A 15,916-nucleotide genomic window follows, 5' to 3' on the forward strand; every position below is an offset into this window, starting at 1 on the left:
GTACTTTTTTTTGTATACGTGACCTATGACATTTTTAAGTGGCACATCAGGTGGTTTATGGTCCAGTTCTGAGGTGGAGCCAAAGAGGAGACAGCGGAAAGACGAAAAGGGTGTCCTGATTCTATCCTTCTGCAGGCTAGCAGTAAAGCCCACTGATTTCAATGGGAGTGATCCATATCTAGAAGTAAAGTAAAGGGCACACCACCTTCTCCTCAGCTAAATAGAGAGGGAGACTTCCCCCACATCCTTGGTCAGTGTGGTGAGGAGAGCTCCCCCTTTTATTTCAGTCAGAGAAAAGGCCCTGAGTAAAGAGGAAAAGCAGGACAGAATGAAAAATGGGAGAGAGCTGGCAGGAGCTTGAGACCTAAAAAGCAGAGACAAAAAGAGATACATAAAGGAACATGCTCCCCTGATGGAAAGGAGAAACAAGTAGCTCTCAGTGGAAGAGAAGGTGTGTGAGAGAGAACAAGTGAATCCTGGAAGCAGAGAGGAAGAGATGCTGAAAAAAGGGGACCCAGGTAGCTGTACTTTGCCAACCCTGAGAGAAAAGGAGTACTTGAGGCACCTTAGAGACTAACAAATTTATTTGAGCATGCTTTCATGAGCTACAGCTCACTTCATCAGATGTAGCTCACGAAAGCTTATGCTCAAATAAATGTGTTAGTCTCTCAGGTGCCACAAGTACTTCTTTTCTTTTTGCGAACACAGATTAACACGGCTGCTACTCTGAACCCTGAGAGAGATGGCCTTAAAGGAGACAGCTAAATTTATAGACTAAGAACAAACTGTTATGTTATTGCAGGGAAATTTATATGGCTGGATTGCTGGGATTTTATAAAAAAGCACTGAAGCATCTAAAGTCCATGCATACAAGGAACAGCCTGGATTTTTGTCATATAATTATAGGAATATAAGGTAGACCAGATCTTGGAGCTTCCAGCCCTGAGAGTGCTCCTTCAATACACTCTATTGTGTGACAACTGAATTGATAGTATGAGGACTCATGTTATTAAAAGTTTAACAATATTCAGAACCATCTGTTTCCCACATACACTCCCAGCACTTGCAATTTGCTGAACAACTGTCATTATTTAAAGCAGTCTCAGTCCTGCAGAACAATAGAAGGACAAAAGAAAAGTATGAATACTACATGACAGGAGATCACTGTTATGACATTTATATCCACTGGTGAGGAGGAATGGTGTGAAGATATCTGTCAGAGCAGAGTTTAGCCAACATGTATTCCACATACTGGGGCAGAGTCTCAGCATGATGGGTGTGCATATCTCCTCACAGGATTCAGCGGGTTAGGTGCATTCACGGAGAGAATTACGGACCCCAGCGTATAGAAATACAAAGCATATATTTATGAGTAGAGCAAACAAACTCTATGTACAGTGGAAATGGCATATAGTGAGCTCAGAAATCATGGAATTTCTTTCAGAGAACCAGTCTCAAATTGTCTTGGTGCATTTCAGAAATGGACCTGTAGTGGTGTATGCACGCCCCATCCTCTGTTGCAGTGGGTGATCGGGGCACTGACATAGTCACTGTCTATCCAACTGTTTCAGACCTCACCACGATAAGGCACAGTGGTCAGTTTCAACACAGCTACTCTTGGGGTCAGGACTCTGAGGCCCAATGGCCAGAGCCGAAGAAGTGGGCAGCCACCTGGGATGGGTGGCAGGAGGGTTGGTAGGGGGACCCAGCCCCTCCCTCTCCACAACATCCTGGTCCAGGGTCCTGTCAGTGGTGAGTGAGGTCACTACCCAGTCAGCAGGGATCCTATCGCAACATGCTGACTGTCTTCGGGTGAGAGGTACCACTCACTGCATCCCCCTGGGCCACTTCCTACCATGAGTCCTGAAGCCGGGGTCCATTCATCGTCAGGATTTCCGAGCTCCTTTGTACGGGTAGCTGGTTGGGACTCTGACTCCCATCAACTGGCTTTGGGCAACTGGTCTCCAATCTGGGCCTCAGGGTCTCTGGTTCCTGCAATCGGGGACTGAAGCGGCTCCTGGGCTGGAGCCTCCACCAAGTGTCCTTCCTCCCTAGCAGTCAGCCAAGAATGAGCTGGGCTTCTCTGCTTTATACTAGTGCAGCATTTGGAACATGCCCCATCTGGTCTAAGGGGCAGGAGTTCCACCACCCATAGTGTAGGATTAACTCTTTCCTGTCTAGTGCGGGGTATGCACGCCCCATCAAAGGACCCTATCCTAAACCTGGTAGGGAGTTCACAACCGGAGTTGAAACAGGATGGCTCAGGCCCTTCATGTGCTGATTGCAATGTCAGGGAACCTCTTCAATAGGGTGAGGTGTCTTTGGGGAGAAAAATGACTTAATTATGAAAAGTTTCTGCTAAGTAATGTGCAGATGGTATTTTCTTCAGATATGTCTAATAGTGTAGTGCTTTACAGACACTAATTCATTAACCCTCACTATAGCTCTGGTAAACATTATTATGATGGTTTAACAGAAAGATTTCCCCATAATGTCATCTCAACATCCATTAAGGTGCATGTCACATCAGAGCGAGATGGACCTGCATCAAAATGCCACACACACTCATCTTGATCACCAAACAATGTAAGACCCTGACAGAAGTACCCTCAAATGTTGATAGGGGCAGTACCTGGAATCCAGATCAGATTCTGTGACTGGTCCCTAGCTCTATAATGGGTCAAACCAAACCACTGGTCTCAGAATCTCATGTGTGGGAAAACAGCAGGTGAAGGGGAGAGCACACTCCAACCTAGCACCAACACCAGCAGATTAAAGGCGCTAATACAAGAGGGGAATTTTACCTTGTCTTGTATTAGGCTGTCTCCCTGCAACCTACCTGGAAGCAGCAGCTGCCTCACCTGTCATGGCTAAGCTGCTCCCACAACATACTCCCAATCAGGAAATGAGGACAGGGACTCATTTATCATTTCTATACTACACTAACAGTTTCCAAATACAAAATGCAAATCTTGACTTTGACATTGTTTTTAAAGATCTTTAATAAAAATCTAGTGGGAGCGAAATGTTAAAAATGTGATGATCCCCAAACGACTTTCCTGCAATTATTGCCTGGTTCTTGGTGCAGCAGAGGAGAAAAGATGTAGGATGCTTTATTTTCAAAGGATATTAAGTATCAGTCCTCACAAGATTCTGAGGTAGACAAGTGTGGTTATTCCATTTTAGAGATGGGGGAATAGGAAGTAAGGATGGTTAAGTGGGTTGCCCAAGATCATACAGTGTTAGAGAGACAATTATTACTCAGCAATTCCTGGCCCCAAGGGCTCTATCCAGACTAATCCCTGTATAGGATTGCATAGGGATTTGTTCAGTTACCATAGAGTCACCATAGAGTTTTTCCTCCATTTTGATACTATAATTATCATCATAAAATGCAATTAGCTAGAGTCAAACTGTTCAGCATTAAACTAATTATTGTCCTATATAAATAAAATACAAAAAAATCTATTCCCCAAATACTTAAGAATGGATCCAGTTCAGAACTATAGTCCAAGGCCCTCCTCTGCTTATCTTACCATTTACAGCATGTGTGTAGTGAATTTTCCACTGGGAACGTCTCTGAGAACAACCACGAATCACCTCAGCATGGCAAAGATTGGCATGTAATGCAGTCTAATGCACAAAAAGAAAAGACACATTTTATTAGGAGGTAATTCCAAGACAAAAACTGAACGTGGTGCACAGATGGCCCCCCCAACCACCCTCAAATTTCAACTAATGAAGTTTAGAGTAAATAAAAAGTCTTGGTTGCAAACTGTTATGGTAAAATTTTGTGTGTGTGTGTGTGCGCGCGCGTGTGCATTTCCTCCTCTGCTCCTATAGGCTTCTGCAGGTGCAGCTGTTTGCATATGTAAGCACCTACATTTGCACACACCAGCCAGGTGTTGGCACCTCCCAGATCTGTGAACAAACTTGTGTTAATTTCATGTTAACATTAAGGTTTGGTTTAACTTAACCCACTGTCATCTGCAGACCACAGTACCTCGGAGTGGTCTTTTATCCCCCTCCTCCCTCCAAAAACCCCCCAAAATGAAGGCACTCATTTACACAGAAGTCAACAAAATGCCAGAGTGCAGAGTTAGAAAAGTAAATACTTCATTTACCTTTCCTAAGCCAGAAGCTCCCTCCCTCAGCCCTTGTGTTCAGATGCCAGCTGAACATTGCCACAGTCCGAAATAAGACCTGTGGGTGTCCCATGGCAGATGCTGCCACTGCTATAGCTTAAAGGCCCTGCAGCCAGCCCAGGGCAAAATTTTTAATTGAACATCAAACTTCAACTTTAAATCTGAAAAAATTTAAAAAAACAAAAGACAAGATGTTAATGTCTCTGAACCTCTTTAAATGAACTTCTAACTGAAGCTAATGTGAACCACACAGTACTGGGGAAAGGTTTGTGATTAGCAACTACACAGAAAGCCTTTGCCCCTCTAGAGTTGTGTATAGAGTCCAGTACAAGACAATCAATGGCAAAGGAGCCTAAAGAGGCTTTCTTCTTTAAGCAGGAAATAAACCAATGTGGAAAATAACAACAAATTACAAATTACATTTGTAAATTACAAATAGAAGGAGAGGTCCAAGTGATTCTGATCCAGATAGCTTTAAGAACCTGACTAGATTCAAGAGACAATGTCAAAAGAATTCAAATTTTATCTACCTTACCAATTGTCTGCCTGCAAAGTCTGTGTCATTTCTCTTGATTTTTTTTTAACCCCCAAAACAAATGCTTCTCTTGTAAAATAAAAACAGCATCAGCAGCCCTGTGTAGAGTGTATCACTGAGGAGCAACAATACAATAATAGATCTATGGGGATGTTTTTTCTGATGGAAAAAAGAAAAAAATAAGGAAGTAGCTGTTTCCTGCTTCCAAGGAGTTAGAATGAGCAAGGAGGAAGGGAAGTGGATTTTTGTAAAGTTATGGAGGATTCTCTGTAGATAGCAGATTGGCCCAAAAGACACCAAATTCTGCCCTATCTGATGAGGAAAACTTTCAGGGTTTTGCTTTGTGTTTTTTCCTAAGAAGATCCGTTCACTTAAACAAACATTTATATTTATTTAAATTTTCATTCTTTGAAGACTTGTTTTCCTATGCGCCCCCATTTAGTTTCACTCGCCTGGAGGCAGAATTGGCATCTGTCCCATTTTCCAAGGCGTAGTCCCATTTTTGGTAGGGTTTCCACATTCTACAGGGCAAAAGAGATGTGCAACCCAAAGAATACATTTCTAGAATCATGCAGATAGTGGCCCCAAGGTTTTTTCTGACAATGGTTCAAGGGCATCTACGGAATCTGGTCCATGGTATAGAACAGCTGGCAGCAGAGGCAGCACAAAAGTAGGGCAGTTTCCTATTCTCATTCCTGCAGAACAGTGGGGACCAGCACCCTCCATCCCATCTCACCCCAGAATGTCTTCTTTGGGGTTAGGGACAGAAGCCTGGCCAGGTGGCCCCACCAAGTTCTCAAAGATGGGGGAGAATCATCCAGCACCCTCAGGAGATCCAAAGAAGAGGTGACATCGAGCCCTGAAAACAGTGAACCTCAGTGCTAAGAGGGAGTGTTTCAGGGTACTGAACATGCTCCTAAGAAAACATTCAAAGGCAATGAGCAAGGCTGGGGGGCTGTGAGAAGGCAGGGGGATATTGGAGGGGAGCCTAGAGTGAGCCCCATGCGGAAAGAGTCTGATATTTGGATTCAGGTCTCCAAATATTTTGACCCCCTAGATGTGATCTTCATCTGAATTTAGATATCCATGTACAAGCAGTAAAAGAGTGCTCAAAATACATTTGCAGCTGACACGTTACTTAAACAGTACTACCCCTCTGAAACATTACTTAACTTCACATCCAGATTTGTGGGAATGCCTCAAGCCCCCACCTCTGTGACTATTTGTTTGCATTAGAGTCAGTTTGCGGTCTGTGTTTGTTCCCCTTTTGTGTTTTCATGCCATGAGTCTCGCAAACTAGTTAACTGGCAGAGTGTTCGTGGAAAATGCAAGTTTTATATTAATACATATATATGAATGCAGACAATATCTTCAGAAAGTGAATTTTGAATTCCTTAAATGCACTGAAATTGACTTTCAAAAAGTCACATTCCTCCAATCATGGAACTGAAACAATACTGATTAAAATGGACTGAATTTAGAATACTCACAATGAACAGCTCTTGAATGATCTACAGACCAAGAATTATTGGCTGATATTACTCAGCAAATAAAATTGCAGAGCAAATATATTGAAGACAATTGTAAACTGCACATGGACAACAGAAAAAAAAGGCAAAATTTGACAGAGAAATTATTCATTATGAATTATGTGTGTTTGATTGTGGTCACAACACAAAACATTACACTACAAGACTTTAATCCTGTATCAGAAAGGAGGCAGCCCCTGAGCAAACGGTCCCTGCAGGGAGATAAGCCATGTGAAAGAGTTGTTTGGAAATGGTGGAAGGCCCTCCTCCTGGAAAAGGGCCAGTTCTTCCCTGAACATAAAATATAAAAGAAACCAGGCCTTGCAGATGCCACTATCTGCCAGTCTGTAATTAATAAATTATTGAGACAATCCTGAAACAAATAGATGAATACGGGATGAAAGATCCTATAGGAAGACAGACATCCCCACTGTTTGCGGAGGATTTAAACTATCGTGTCTAAAAATTGTTTTAATCTCCTGCCATCAGATAGTGCTGAGCACTTCAGAGGTGGAACAGGCAGTTGTGATTGAAGACAATTAGGGGCAGGGACTCGTGTTCTTTTTCATCTCCTCTTTCTTTGCAGTACAGGAAACAGATATATTTCATCTTGCTGCTAGGGCACAATCAGAAAGGAGTAGTTTGAACTCCTTCCTGCTGCTCCTTGGAGGAACAACGGAGACACTTCTGAATCCACTCCTCTCTGGAGACCTAGCACCACCTGCCCATCATCCTCTGTAAACACGGCTGCCTTGAAAGGAGACAGTGCCTGGGATCTGGGGACTGCCTTTGAATGGGAGAGACTGGGAGGGACAGAGTGGATCACTCACTCAGCTCAGAAGACCAGCAGGCACCCTCTGAACTGTCAAAACTCTTGTAGCACTAGTGGTTTTCAGCAAAATGCATGAATAAAAATTAGATAAACCGAACAGGAAAATCAAAGTTAAAATATCTAAGAGTCTTTTTATCAGAGTTCCATCAAAAGCTCCCTCAGTAATTCTGATTATTTTCATTATTTAAGAAAGGCTGTTTTTTTTTTCCAGGGGAAGAGAGAGCCTGGTAAAAATAAGATCATAGAATCAAAGCAGTTAGAGATGGAAAGGCTTATTAGATCAGCAAGTCCACCCCCTGCAAGGAGAGATCATTTGAGGCCTCAAATATGGATTCAGAGCTTTCTGAGTCTTTAACTGAAGAGGTGAGAGTGTTGAATCTTTAACAAAGACAGCTTTTCTCCCCACTGCTTCTCAGGTATTTTAATTGTATGTGTGTTAATATAAACAAATGAAACATAGTTTTAAACAGTCTGAAAAAATTGCTTCCTTCAACAGATAATCACATTTCACTTGTATGGTATCTCTGATATCATAATCCTACCGGTTCTCCAGTCATCTATAGAGTTTTCTAGGGAAACTAGGGTCCTGAAGGCCTGAATTTCTAATTTAAAAAAAAAAAATAGAAAACAGCTGTTTTGGTTTTGAAAGAAAAAAAACTTCCATAGAGAAGCAAAAAGGGGGTGCAAAACATACTTGTTTTTTTTCCTTTGCAAGGCAACTTTAACTGATTCTACACTTGATCTTGGCCAGTCCTAAATTCCACTAATTCCTAAGGAAGTAGCTACATTATTTTTTCTACATCTTAATTTAGCAGTGGGAGAACTTCACAATATCTGGGGTACATATTTTATTGAGATAAGCACCCAAAAACTGCAATATACACTCCAAAGCTTTATTTAAATAATCTTACTCTTTGGAGTCTGCTGGACTGGGTCTTAAAATGTCATTCATATTCTCTCTTTCTCTCTCTCCTGACCAGGACTTCCTGTTTCTTTAAGTTCAAGAAACATCACCGGCCTGATTCTGCATTGCCTGCACTTTGTGTAGTAATTGACATGAATGCAAAATGGGTGTAAAATGATATTAAAGGTTGTAGGGCAATGAGAATCAGGCTCTGTGATAACAGCTTTTTTTCTAAGTAAGTTAGCATATCTGCTTCCAGATCCAGGCAGAGACTGGGATAGCAGAGAAGCAGAAAAAGAAAGAAAGTCCCTTTAAAATCAAAAGCTTCAGTCAATTTTTTTCCACTCTCCAGAAGGTTCAGTAAAGATGAAAGATCAGGCTGGCTCTTATTGAATCTGACTGGTTTATCCAGCCCTACCTTTTCTGGGGTAAATGTGGTGAATTTTTGGAGGTGACTCGTGTGCTGGGGATGCCTGGTCTACACTACAGACTTAGGTTGTTGCAAGGCAGCTTCCATTGACCTAACTATGGAAGTGTCTACATTTTTCACTCCCGCCGACATAACTGCCCTGCTATGCTGACTTAATAACTCCACTTCCATGAGCGACATAGAGTTAGGGTCGATGTAATTAGGTCAACACACTATCAGTGTAGACAGTGCATTTCTAATGTTGGCTGTTACTGGCTTTCAGGAACCATCCCACAATGTTCCACACTGACAGTACAATCGACACAAGCATTCCTGGTGAGGATGCGCACTGTCGACAGAAGGAGCAAAGTGTAGACATGCACAAGTGATGTAATTGCAGCAGCGGTTGTACGCTGACATAATTTAGGTTGACTTAATTTTGTAGGTAGAGACATGGCCTAAGCATGAGCATAGCACAAGCATGTGCAGGTCAGGGTTATCTCTGCCCAGAGACAACCCATACCTGCTGATGGGACGGGCGCAAAATGAAGGCAGCATCTTCAGCAGATGTTACTGAGCATGCTCAGTCCACGTGAGCAAACTCAGTACAAACCAAGAAACAACTTGGGTGTGTGGGGGGGCACGTGCCGCCTCTGCCTCTGCAATAGGATCCCGTCTGGCAGTAAAACTCCTGCAGTTTAGAACTGGGTCTCTTCTGTGCAGAGACTGTCAGTTGTGTTCAATTCGAGGTTCAATTATGGTGCTGTAGTTGGGCACCTGGCTGATAGATGCATGGGTGAGGACTGAGAAGGAGGGATGCTGGGATGGGATCTAGCGTTGGCAGCATGGTAGGTCCTTTTTGGGAGGAGGAGCATCTCTGCCCTCCTTGTAGACACAGTGGTCTGTCATGGAAGCGGCGCTGGCAGCACAGCCCTTTGGGCCTTGTCTAGACTAGGAAAAATGTATGTTTTGCAATCAAGTTAATTCCACTGAGCTAGCTCCACTGGATAGAAGACTTCATTTAACACTTTGTTTAACACCATTAGTGTGATTTTAGCAGGCCAGCCGAGAGGAGTTTAACTGTGTCTACATTGGGGATAACTGAGGTTTTCAATCCAGTCAAGCTAGCAGTTAGCTTATTAGAATTCACTCGAGTGGAAAAAAAGCATCTTATCTCCTAGTTTACACAAGATGTTGGAAGGGCAATTTCCCCACTCCACAGCTGTAGGTGAAGGAAGGAGGGGAAGGCTGGCAAGCTGCAGGTAAGAGGGTTAGAGGCAGGCACAGCAGAGACAAGGAGAGACTGCAACAGTAAGAGAGAGCAAGTTGCTAATTCCACCCCCTGTTCTCACTGGGTCACTGTGACTGGCATTTACCTTTTTTTTTTTTTTTTTTTTTTTTGTTTCTCAGTCCATGAGGGATGACACAGTGGGGGCCCCCTGCTGCAGTGACATGCCAGTTGAGAAGTTCTGTTCTTGTCCATATCTTCAAATCAACCTGTTTGAATGTGACGATTTGTAATTGCTTGGCGCACAAATCTGGGAATGTTTCTGGATTCCCATTGGTACAAATCTGACTGCTGTACAAAGTTTAAACCTGAGCTAGACACTTACAAAGGCTGCCTGCCATCAGGTAGTGGCTTTTTAGGTATGGCTTACGGTAGCTCCTGCAGCTGCCAACCACTGGCCAGAATCCCTCCCTGATTTCCACAACTACTTTCCCCTCTGCAGTGACTGGAGACTCTCAGAAATCCAAGTGGTTGGAGGGTAGTGAGCAAGGGGGTGAATGGTACCAAGAGGGAATGGAGGGTGAAAGGCTGGTGGTCAGAAGTGAGTTCTGTCACAGGTGGGAGCAAGGAAGGGAGAGGGAAGATTTCTACACATAATTCATTTATGTGGAGAAATCTTCTTTTCCCCACTCACCCCAGCATTATGGAATCTTCTTCAATGCCTTGAGATGCCTCACCTTTCTTTACTAGAGATAGAAGATGGGGGGGTTGGTGTCTCCAAAATCTGGATCTGTACTTGGTATCAGATTAATACTGATGCAATATACCAGATCTGACAAATCCATCCAAATTAGATTTGTCACATACTTTTTAACATAATTCATAGTATCTACTGTCTGCTGGGGGTGGGGCAGGGAATCACTTTTTGGTGAAAAGTTTGGTAGAAGAGTTCCCAAATTCTGGGAATATTAAGGGGCTTTGCTCTTGTCTGTTGTGAAGCTGGCTCAACTGATTTAAATGTCTTCTTTATAAGAAAGAAAGAAAGAAAGAGAAAGAAAGAAAGAAAGAAAGAAAGAAAGAAAGAAAGAAAGAAAGATTTGCCTCTGAACTCATAAGGTTTTAACTTGATAGTATTTCAGATGTCCAAGATTTTATTCTACCAACCAGACATGCTCCAGAAAAATGTGATTTACTGTGAAATGAAGAATCTGAGAGAACCTTTAATAATGTGACGGCAGTTGGCCCAGACACCATGCTAATAAATTGTTTGTGTAACTGTTTTTGGATGATGAGGTTGACAAGCCAACATGAGGCTAAAAGAGGAAATCTGCCAAGTCAACATGGTATGCCTCAGGCTCAGCCTGCCTCTAGTTGCTGCAGAAGGCAGCATGCAATGCACCAATTCCCAAAACACACTGCTTCAGTCACAAGGTGCAATCCACTGATCTGGTGGCAGCAAGAAAGCCAACTGGGCCCTTTGCATCCTCAGGCAATCCTGATGGCCATGTCCCATGAGGCACCTGCTCTTTGCACAACTTGCTCAGAATGCCTGTGCCTTGCAAAGGGCAACAAATCCACTTCCTTCCAGAGCAGACATTGAAACAGGGAGAAGGATAACATTTGAACTGCACTGCCATAACCATAGACTACTGCACTACAATAGGTAAGTGGGTAAGGCAAGCCATCAGGACTCTGGGTTCTTATCCCAACCCTGCCACTGACTTCCTGCGTGACCTCAGTCAAGTCACTTTCTGAGAAAACAATAGATAATGCATACATGGCTAATACACATCCTTCTTTCCCTCTCTGAACTGAGTCTACAACCACTGAAGCTTGTCACACTATGACTGTAGCATGGAAATGGAGGGCTGTAAATTTGCTTAGTTCAGTGAACAAAAATCAGTCTGGAATTGTTCTTTTTGTTTATTATGCATATTGCACTGCAATATGCTAGGCATTGTACAAACACAGAGAAAGACAGTCCTGCCTTACACTCTAAGTAGACAGGACTGGCAAACAATAAACTTACACAAGCAAAAGGTTCAAGATGAGGTTAGGAACACATCTTTGTAAACTCCTTTTATTTCCTGTTGTCCCCCCCCACCTCTTCCTCTCTCCAGATGACTCCACCAACATGCCCTGCCAGTGCTGCCCCATGGTTGTTTCTTCCAGTTGCCTACCCCACAGCATAGATAAAGATTTAAAATAGAAAATGCTCCTTCCTCCCACATCTTCAAAGGGATAAGCTGGAGTATTTTTCCTCTCCCAGGGTCCCCAGAGGATGAGGTCAGAGTCCATCATGCATCAAAACCAATATCTTTTTATTTAAACCCCCTTTAACATGAGATTGAATCTCCTTATAAAATCATGTGGCACCCATTCAAGTAATAATTCCAAAGTCCCAATCTGGATAAGGAGCCGTGATCGGAAATACCTTAGTAGGATCTGAAGACTTGCTTTCTAGGCCTTTAGCTCCACATCACTTTGGATTCCTCTGAAATGGCTCCTTCATCTTTCCATGCTGTTTTACCCCCATAGTTTGATGTGTTTGGCTTTAGCCATTAAAATAATCTACCACTATAGCATCTTCTGGCCATCAAGAAGTGAGGAGCAATCTACATTAGTTGCCCATGGAAAGACAAACGAGAACAGAATAAACAAACCATGTCAACAACCAACCAGTATTGCAGACTTTCCCCACTCAAGTCCATGAGAAGCTGCAATGCTGTATTTCTGCCACCACATGGTGCTTGTGAGGCTACAGATCAGCAGAACTCCCAGGTTCATAGACTTGACTGCAGGATGGCAGCTTCCAGTAAATAATACTGCCTTTTCTTTAGGTGGAAACACAGAACACAGGAACCATCCCCCTAAATTAAGAATGCAATGTCCCCCACAGCACCCCGGCAACAACAGAGATGCATCATGGATTCCGCCATCTCTGCAGGTCAGAGTCGATAACACTGCTAGAGCAGCATTCAGGAGAATGCAAAGGCTGCAGACCCTGCCTAGGAGACATAAAGTTTGGGGATAGCAGGGAAGGCTTCCTGTCATCCTTCCTCCAATGTTGTGCATCCACTCTGAAACTAGCTACACTCTGATGTATAGCAAAGGACATCTAACACCTGCTTTCTGAGGCCACAGAACTTTTTGGAGTTGTTTGACCCACTTCTGCTTGCAATGCCAGCTGGCAAAAGCATTTTTCTTTCTTTTTATATTTTCTTTAAAAGAACAACAACAACAACATGTAACTGTAGAAGCAAATCAAAAGTTCTTCTTGATGCTCTGACAGGCTCACCACAGAACGTGTGGAATATACTCCATTTCTGTGCAAACTCTTTGTAGATTCCCATCTATGACTCTATGAATATTTGATGCCAATGGCCAGTATACATACCCATATTACTGATACTTTTGCCCAGGAGCTACTGCACAATTATCAGCTAGAAGAGTAAGTTAAAAAGAGCCAATTCATTAGCAACATCAAAGGGTCGGGGATATATATATATTTTTCCCAGCTAGCAGTTTTCTGAATTTACACTGTCAGACCCTTATCATCTTACATTCATGCCATTGTGGATAAGGTGACCGTAATAGCTTGCTTTTAGAAACACTGTGAGCTGTCTTTATGCTGACAGTCCCATACACAGCTTATCTGAATGAAGTAAAACACACCATTTATCAGGAGTAAATAGCCAAGGCATCATTTAATAAAAATAATAGAAGAAACTCCAGATAATACAATAAATAATACTTTTCCCTTGTATCACATATTTCAATAGAGGATCTCAAAGTGCTTTACAAAGACTAATTAAACCTCATACAATTCCACTGGGAAATTAATTCAGTATTGCTACTACGGCTGGGCAAATAGTGCAATCGCCTGCAAATGTTCACAAACAAGCAAAGTTTGAGCAAATTTGGAGGAATATTTATGAAAAATAAATGTGTAATCATGAATATTTGTTCCAGAACTGGTTTCAATCAGAAAAGAGAAAGTAAACCATGTGATCTATGTCCGATCAAAACAGCTCAAATATCAGGTATCAAATACTCTCATTGAACCTTTTTCTAGAAGGATGATTCTTTGCAAATACTAAGCAACAAATAGTTCTGAGTGATGCACACACGTTCTAGAAAATTGGGATCTCTTTTTAGACAATTAGCGAACAGAAAAATGATTCTCTCACTCTAATTTCCTTTCCCATTCCACAGATGAAGAAACTGATGCAGAGACAGTTGAGAATAGTTTTCCAAAGTTATACCATCAGTCAATGGCACAGCTGGGAACAAAACCCAGAAGTTTTGCTAGGACAGAATGAAAGACTCAGAAGCCAGTGCCCACTCAAAATCAAGGTGAGTTTCTGTGTTTTTTCACCAATAGCAGCCCTGGTTTGGGAAAGAATCTAGACCAGGCTGCCAACCACTGCCATTCTCACAGGCACCTCCACCTCTGTCCCCTTTTGCCCCTAATTCCATTTTATCTCATGCACCATCATTCTGTGTCTAGTTAACCGTCTCAGGTTTCAACTGGGAGTTCAAGGGTGCCAGCTAACTGTTCTGCACTCCAGTATGATTTCCAAGGTGGAGCTGTTTGGGGCACTGCCTATAATTCATACAGGGTCTTCAGGGAATGGAAGGGCAATGGAATAACCCACCTAATAGTCAAAGAGAAAAATACTTTTACTCCAAATCCCCAGCAATTGGCCCAACTGAGTCAGTGGTATAGATATCCCATAATCCCAACCAACCACAAAGAGAATTTCTTAAATACCTAGCTCGGGGTGGGCAAACTTTTTGGGCTGAGGGCCACATCTGGGTGAGGAAATTGTATACAGGGCCGGGGTAGTGGGTTGGGGTGCGGGAGGGAGGGAGCATGGGAGAGGGTGTGGTGTGCAGGAATGGGCTCAGGGCAAGGGATTGGGTCAGAGGAGGGCTGTGGGGTGTATGAGGGGGCTTAGGGCAGGGGTGTAGGAGGGGTGTGGACTGCGGGAGGGAGCTCAGGGCAGGGGGCTGGGGTGCAGGAGGGGTGCAAGATGCAGGCAGGGAGCTGGGGGGTGGGGTGCAGGAGGGGTTCAGGCTCCAGCCCAGCGCCGCTTACCTAAAGTGGCTCCGGGATGGCAGTGGCGCACACCGCGGCCAGGACAAGCTCCCTGCCTGCCTGCCGTGGCCCCACACCACGCCGCTCCGGGAAGAGGTGGGAACCACGTCCCTGCACAGGGCTCCATGCGCTGCCCTTGCCACACCTCCAGTTACTTCCCCTGAAGCTCCCATTGGCCGCGGTTCCCCATTCCCGGCCAATGGGAGCTGTGGGGGGCAGTGCCTGGAGGCAAGGGCAATGCACAGAGCCCTCTGCCCCCCCGCCCCCTCAGGGCCCCAGGGACGTGGCGCCAGCTGCTTCTGAGGGTGGCGCAGGGCCTGTGGCACCGCGGGAGGCAATCCCACAAGCTGGATCCAAAGCCATGAGGGGCCGGATCCAGCCCACGAGCTGCAGTTTGCCCACCCCTGACCTAGCCCTACCATGCAGTAGAGCTTATAGGGTGTGCCTGCTATCACTTCAGTGGAGTGGGAAGGAGACAGCAGGTGCAATAGTTACCTTGTTCCAGTGCCATACTATAATGAAGGCATAGATTGCCCCCTTAAGAATGGATTGGAGAAGCAGTAACTCAAACCATATGATCCTTTCTTCTCCTACAAAGAAGCAGCCATCTAGCACCCCTGAAGACTCAGCATATGGTAAAAACGGTTATTGGGCCTCAAGAGGATGGCACAGAATAGGAGAGGCCCATCTCAAAGACAAAGTGTGCTGGAGTAAAAAAGAGAAAACACTGAGGAAGGGGGATTTCATGGAGGTCTGCTCAAGAGCACCTGCAGGCTTTGGTCCAACATTCCCGTGCAGGGTTTGTACAGCGCTAGACCTGTTCCCTGCTTTACCACCAGATCTCACTCAATAAGGCTGTTCCACTGAAGGAGTCTGGTGACATAAGAGCCTCTGCCCCGGGATGGAATTTTCAAAGCTACATTGTTGCATCTTTGTTATTAAATGTTTTCCTTTGAGAAGTTGCCAGTTTAATCCATAGTTGAGTAAAGTCCATTAATTACTGCCTACCATAGCAATACCAACATCCAGCTACCAACAAAACCAGTGTTAATACTGTACATCAATCAGAACCAGACTTTGCATGTAATTTAGCCCATAATGAGCTCATCCAGATTGTAGTGTAGATTTTAAACCAACTCAAAGTTCAGAGCTGTTTTGATGAGCTGGATTTGGGATCAGGCACCTCTTTAGTATACTGATTTTTGTTCTATGGGAATTTTAAGAGGGTATGTG

General features: G+C 43.8%; 1 long non-coding RNA gene across 1 annotated transcript; it reads right to left on the minus strand.

Moving 5' to 3' along the window:
• Positions 1-1,344: 1,344 nt before the first annotated feature.
• Positions 1,345-14,735, minus strand: LOC122455507. Its single transcript, XR_006273729.1, has 3 exons — positions 14,684-14,735; positions 3,537-3,633; positions 1,345-2,319 (listed from the first exon to the last, which is right to left on the minus strand). It is a non-coding gene; the product is annotated as an uncharacterized LOC122455507 (long non-coding RNA).
• Positions 14,736-15,916: the final 1,181 nt, after the last annotated feature.

Source organism: Dermochelys coriacea, chromosome 8 (assembly GCF_009764565.3).
Source record: "Dermochelys coriacea isolate rDerCor1 chromosome 8, rDerCor1.pri.v4, whole genome shotgun sequence".
Classification (NCBI taxonomy): Eukaryota; Metazoa; Chordata; order Testudines; family Dermochelyidae; genus Dermochelys; species Dermochelys coriacea.